The 6329-nt window shown below is 41.8% G+C and overlaps 1 pseudogene; it reads left to right on the forward strand.

Moving 5' to 3' along the window:
• Positions 1-1294: 1294 nt before the first annotated feature.
• Positions 1295-4476, forward strand: LOC143402472 (cationic trypsin-3-like; annotated as a pseudogene).
• The last annotated feature ends 1853 nt before the right edge of the window (positions 4477-6329 follow it).

Raw genomic sequence — 6329 nt, forward strand, 5'->3', positions numbered from 1 at the left:
CTTACTCATATACTTGTTGAGGATTGGTGATATTTCTGGCTGTGTTCTATGCACTAAGAATACAACAGTGTATATTTCACTAGAGAGTGTGCCAGGATGTGCCATTGGTAGTACCTCAACTTAGATTGCAGCATTCCTTGACATACATGATAGAAAAATAATCCAGTACACATTAGATATTGAGACTTAGAATTTTATTGAGAAATATAGAGTACCCATTCAAGAAAAAATGTAGGTTATCTTGAGAGTAAGATGCCCTTTTTGAGAATTGGATTCCTCTTTTTAAAGAAAATTTTGTAAGAGGTGGGCATGGGAAGGTATGTAAAGACGACATCAGTATGGTGATCAGAAGCTGGTTTATACTGATTGATTATACTGAAGATCTTAATGTCAGTGTGTTCCATGCTATGTGATTAATAGATAATACTGAAAATGTTCCCTATGTTATAGATTTCTGTATGTTTCTTTGTTCGACCAACTTTAAAAATAAACGCATTAGTGAACTTGTTAGTGCTACATAGAGTAATAAGTACAAGAGGGTGACTTTTCAGTGACTTTAAGACTCTAAAAGAAGATTGGTACATTCCCCAGAATTTGAAGAGTGGTATATCTAGGAGAGAGAACTGGCTTGGAAAGGAATTTAGTGCAAGGCTTTTCAATGAAAGTTATAGTTTCCTTTTTTTCTTCCATTTGTCTCCTTTTTACCTATCTTTTTTACTTGTTTTTGTCCTAAATCAAAATGAACAGTGTAAATCCTGTCTTACTAGCATATATATTCTGATTGACAAAAATAGAAAAAATAGAATATGATGTGAATAGTTGTATAAAGTAAAGGAAAGCAGAGAGGAAAGATGGCAGAATACATGGGTCACATCCATAGGGGAACTGTTGCATGAAGAAAGAGAAGAAGGGTTTAGGGTACCAAAAAGTCCTTAGGAAAAACCACATATTTAAAACAACAAATTACCTAAGATTTTGGTCTCAAAATGGGGAAACCTGGCGTGCTGACCTATGACTTCACGCCAGTTGATTTTCCTACAATGGAAAATGGTTCCTCCCAGGTGGGTCTATCACTTCCATTCCCATAACCTTCTGGAAAAATGAGGTTGTTTAACGTTGATGCTGAGTCACATTTCATGTTTCACACAGGTGAATCCAAATTTAGATAGGTGAGTTTCCAGTGAAATCACTTCCTGGCCCCTGGGGCCATGTGTGTCAATGACAAGCTGGAGGTATAAATATCTGAGGATGAAAAGCCTTCGTCCCATTCTCAATCCTGACCTAGTGAGGAACCATGAAGACCTTCATCTTCCTTGCCATCCTGGGAGCTGCTGGTGAGTCTTTCTAATGAACCAATCTGTAGGTGTCTGTCCTCTATATAAATACAGACACTATCTAAAATGAGTTAATAGAAAGTTTAGTTAGAGACAAGAGAAAAAATGGGAGAATCAAAGTACGATGTTCTAGGGATATTCTCAGAAGACTTCTCAAAGATTTTATTTTTATCATGTTATCTAATTGAGACAACTATGCAAAACCAACATCCTATTGACCAAAAAGACAATAGGGATATTACTACAAAGATTTCTATCTATTTACATAAAACACAGTTTTATGTAAATATGATTTTATAACTTCAACCTTGGTGATCTAACACTAATTGTGATTAGTGACTGATCTCTCATGAATTTAAAAGTGACCCTAGGTGAAGCCATGTGTTTGGGGAGGTTGAGGTTGATCATTTATAAAAACACAACACATCAAATTTAATGCATTCATGAAAACTTATAGGCTTAACGATAGTGAACAAGTAGGGTGTGCCTAATGTATAGAAAAATACGGGGTTTTTTTACAAGTCCTTAAATTTCTTTCTCCTAATTGTGTGAGAAAAGAGAACTCTGTCATCTCTTTTCTGGTTAGTCTAAAACAAATCTTCCTGGTGGAGTAGGAATTGCAGGATGGATCTGTATAACTGTGAGTTTCCAACTTTTTTATTATCAGTTGCTCTCCCCACCCCTGATGATGACAAGATTGTGGGAGGGTACACCTGTGCAAAGAACTCCCTGCCCTACCAGGTGTCACTGAACGTGGGCTACCATTTATGTGGAGGCTCCCTCATCAGTGACCAGTGGGTGCTGACGGCAGCTCACTGCTACAATTTGTAAGTGACCTGATTTTACATTCCCAAGTGCAAGATGATTTTATCCTCGACCAATGAAGCATAACTGTAGGTATTTTTGATGGATACAGGATTCAGATTCTGAGGCCTGCTGACCCACTCACCTTGTACAACAGGTTGAGGGTCTCCTGTGGACCAGTTTCCTGGTGTATTTGTAGCTGATGGTACTAAAAGTGTGGAGGGGACAGAGTGGCTGGTAAAGTGCCATGGTCCGACATGGACCTCAGCATCACAGCTCAGCCAATGAACATGGGGGCGATGAGAGGCATTATAATTCTAGTACAGCATAAAGACAAGCACAACACAATTTATTCCCTTAACATCCTGCTGTCTTTGAATCCTCCAGCCTCTGCTCTCTGTGACCCTCAGTGATGCCACATGGGGTAAAATGGCAGGTGCCACAAATCCCATTATCTTATCCAACTCTTGTCTTGTGGCATGTTACCCATTATTAGACCTTCCTGTTTTAACACAATGGACGGCATGGTCTGTACAAGCTACGACACTGACATAAGGACCTCGCTCACCTGCAGCATGTCTGGTGGTCCACATGCTGCCTTAAGGGCACAATCCCCTGTGTGAACAAATGCTTGATGAGAATGCTTTTGTGTTGGTGGTCACGATTGGGGATTTGGGGAAGGAGAAGCTCTGATTGGATACTTAGGACACTGGTAATGGTTAACGCAGCCGACTCCAAGTGCGTCTGGGAGAACATGACATTGACGTCCTGGAGGGAGATGAGCAGTTCATTCAGGCACCAAGATCATCCGGCACCCCAACTTTAATAAAGACACCTTCAATAACGACATCATGCTGATCAAACTGACATCCCCCGCCACCATCAGCGCTCGAGTGTCTACAGTCTCTCTGCCCACATCCTGTCCATCCACTGGGACTCAGTGCCTCGTGTCGGGCTGGGGCAACACCCTGAGCTTTGGAGGTAAATGATAACTGGAAACAAGCGCCAGGCTTGAGTCACTGGAGGGTCAGTTAGTGTAAGTCTTCACTCACGGCAAGGTTGCCTAAGGATAGCTTTGGATATAGGTACTCTTAAATGATGCTAAATTAAATCTGCTAGACTTCTTTCCTGAGAACATGGAGGAAGATGAAGAAAGATTACTTGATAACAAAAAAGTTAAGGTATGCATTTAATTCATGATTAGAGTGGTGCAGAGATTTAAAAAAAGATAGAAAAAAAACAGAGGTATTCATAATTTCTTACGGCGTAAAATATACACCTCCTCCAGAAAAACAGTCTCTATACTTGACATCAGTGGCCAGTGATGCTCCTGTCAAAGAAATAATCACTTGATTAGAACTTTGTGGACAACCTATGTAAAATATTCACGCATAATACATGTCACTGGCTTCTTGAAACATTGAAGAGTAATACTGTGAAAGAGAGGGAATAGAATGGAATCAGGGAACCTTGTGAATAATTGTCCATTTTCACTCTTGCTCTCTACAGTCAAATATCCTTCCCTCCTGCAGTGTCTGGACGCCCCTGTGCTCTCTGACACTGCTTGCCACAATTCCTACCCAGGCAAGGTCACTGGCAACATGTTCTGCCTGGGCTTCCTGGAGGGGGGAAAGGACTCTTGCCAGGTGAGTGTCTCCTACTCCTGCTTCATCCAGATCAGTTTCTCTTCTCCACCGTGTTTCTCCTTCTCTGAAACTCAGAGGACTGTGGAGTCCATGGGACTGATTTTGACAGGGGAGAAGCATTGAGATAAATTACTAGATTTGTCTTTGTGGTAGTGATGAGTAGAGTAAAAGAGGGTAAAACTGATACCTAGAAACTGGTGTGCAAACAGTTCATCTAGTGCCCTTCTCAGGAGGCATAGGGTGGAATGCAACCTTGTAAGAGAAGCAGAACCAGTGGCACCACATTCGATCTGTATAGTCCTCAAGATTTCTTGGCCCTGTGGTGCTTCTAACGAATGAAGAGGGGCCATGGGTTAGGAGGAAGAACAGGGGGGATATAGGAATAGATTGGGGGTTGCTTTTTCAGGAGGAGAAAAGGTATGTCACCCAGGATGGGAGGTTGGATCAAAGTATAGCACCTGGATCATGGAGTAATGTTCTGGAGCCCATTCTACCCTCTGGGCATGAACAAGAGCTCTGACTGTCTTTTCCCTCTTGCCCAGGGTGACTCTGGTGGCCCTGTGGTCTGCAATGGTGAGCTCCAGGGTATTGTGTCCTGGGGCTTGGGCTGTGCTCTGAAAGGCAAACCCGGTGTCTACACCAAGGTCTGCAACTACCTGAACTGGATTCAAGAGACCATTGCTGCCAACTAAACGCCTTTCTCTCTTCATGATCCACCCCTTGGTCTCAACTTTACCTTTAACCTATGTTACCTCAGAGGACATCATCATGTCTCTTTCTAATCAGTACACCAATCATATCCCTTATCCTTCTATGCAAAAATAAACATCTCAATGAAATCATTTTCTTCTGTGTCATTTATGTCCATGTATGATCCTTGCTTGGTATTTATACATACTGTGTTCTGTCTTCATAATATGTGTTGACTGGCAGTTGAGCTTCGTTTCATAGATAGAATTTTAAAGCTTATTCAGTCACTCACCCATCCTAACAAATTTACTAATCACGTACTCTGTTGTAGATGTGTTAGTGACATTGTAGATACAACGATGATGTTCACAGAAATTATTTTCTATACATACAAGCAACTTTATTAATGTTCAGAAAAAATTGTGTGTGTGTGTGTGTGTATGAGTGTGTGTGTGTGTGTGTGTGTGTGTGTGGGAGAGAGAGAGAGAGAGAGAGAGAGAGAGAGAGAGAGAGAGAGAGAGAGAGATTTTTATAAAACAAACATTTCTTCCTACTTTTTTGTGAGTAGATTGCATGTTCATCACAACAAATACTTATGAACAGAGGTAAAGTAAATTGCTCAAATTCATGAGACAGGTCGCAGTACAGCCACATTAAAGGACACAGTCAGTATCCCAAATGCTTTGCTTCTTCTGTTCCAGATGCTCTCTCTTCACTTTTCTTCAAACTTCTGAAAATCTAAGATGAGGAGGGAAAACTCTAGAAGTAGAAATGTGTTAATTTAGAGTTTTCCAAGGAGTCACCTACACATATGTTCCAGTTCTCCAAGATCTACCTGTTTTCCTCCTGGAAGCTGATTGCTACAGGAGGCATGGCCTGGGAACACTCCCACCACCTGTCCCCTCCACTCCTGGCTCAGTTTTGGTACTAATTTAAGCTAGTTTGTCTAAAAGAAAGTACAAATATGGATATGTTTGCCCAAAAAAGATGTATTACCTGTGATCTTTAAGGTCTTCACCCTAGAGGTGTGATCTGTCCTCTTCCACCCCCAATGACTAGACACCACACACTCTGCCTTGGTTTCTCTCCTGCTCTGCCACAATCATTCATCTTCCCATGGATGATCCAGAGCAGGCTTGCAGTGAGAGTCCCTACACAGGATTCCCATGCAAGTCTGTTATGAGTCCTCTGGAAAGACTCAGTGGGCTCTGGGCACAGGCACTTTGGAGTGGAGAGAGCAGGGATGAATGCTGGAAATGCAGCCTAGAGTCAGATGAAGAGGACACAGCATCTCAGCTCAGGCTGCTGTCACAATACCAGAGCCATGTGCCCTACACAACATACTGTTTCTCACAGTTCTGGAGGCTAATGAGGAACACTCCAATCACTAGCAGTCCTGATACCCCATGAGGGCAGCCTCCTGGTTTGCTAGGTACCCTCATCCTCTTGCCATTGTCTTCCTGTGTCCAATGGATAGCTCTATTTCTTTTCACAATTCCCATCCCGGTGGCTCCATATTCTTGTACTCATCTAAATCTAATTACCTCTATGAGTCCCCATGTTTTAATACACTCAAATCAGAGGTGGAGTTTTCAACAGAAGGCCTTCAGTGGACACAACATACAGTCTATACAAGGCATCTCAGGATAGAGGAATCCAGAGAGAAATATCAAATGAAACTTCTTTTTTTATGTACTCAAAATTTGGTCCTTGTTTTTGGAATGACATCGGGACAAAGACCAAACTTTTGGTGACATACTTACCATCACAGATAAGGTGAAGTTTCAGAGACCTTATAAGAGAAGTGAGGTGTTAAAGATGACTCATCAGATAGAGGCCCAGGGCTAGACTTAGG

Source organism: Callospermophilus lateralis, chromosome 1 (assembly GCF_048772815.1).
Source record: "Callospermophilus lateralis isolate mCalLat2 chromosome 1, mCalLat2.hap1, whole genome shotgun sequence".
Lineage (NCBI taxonomy): Eukaryota > Metazoa > Chordata > Mammalia > Rodentia > Sciuridae > Callospermophilus > Callospermophilus lateralis.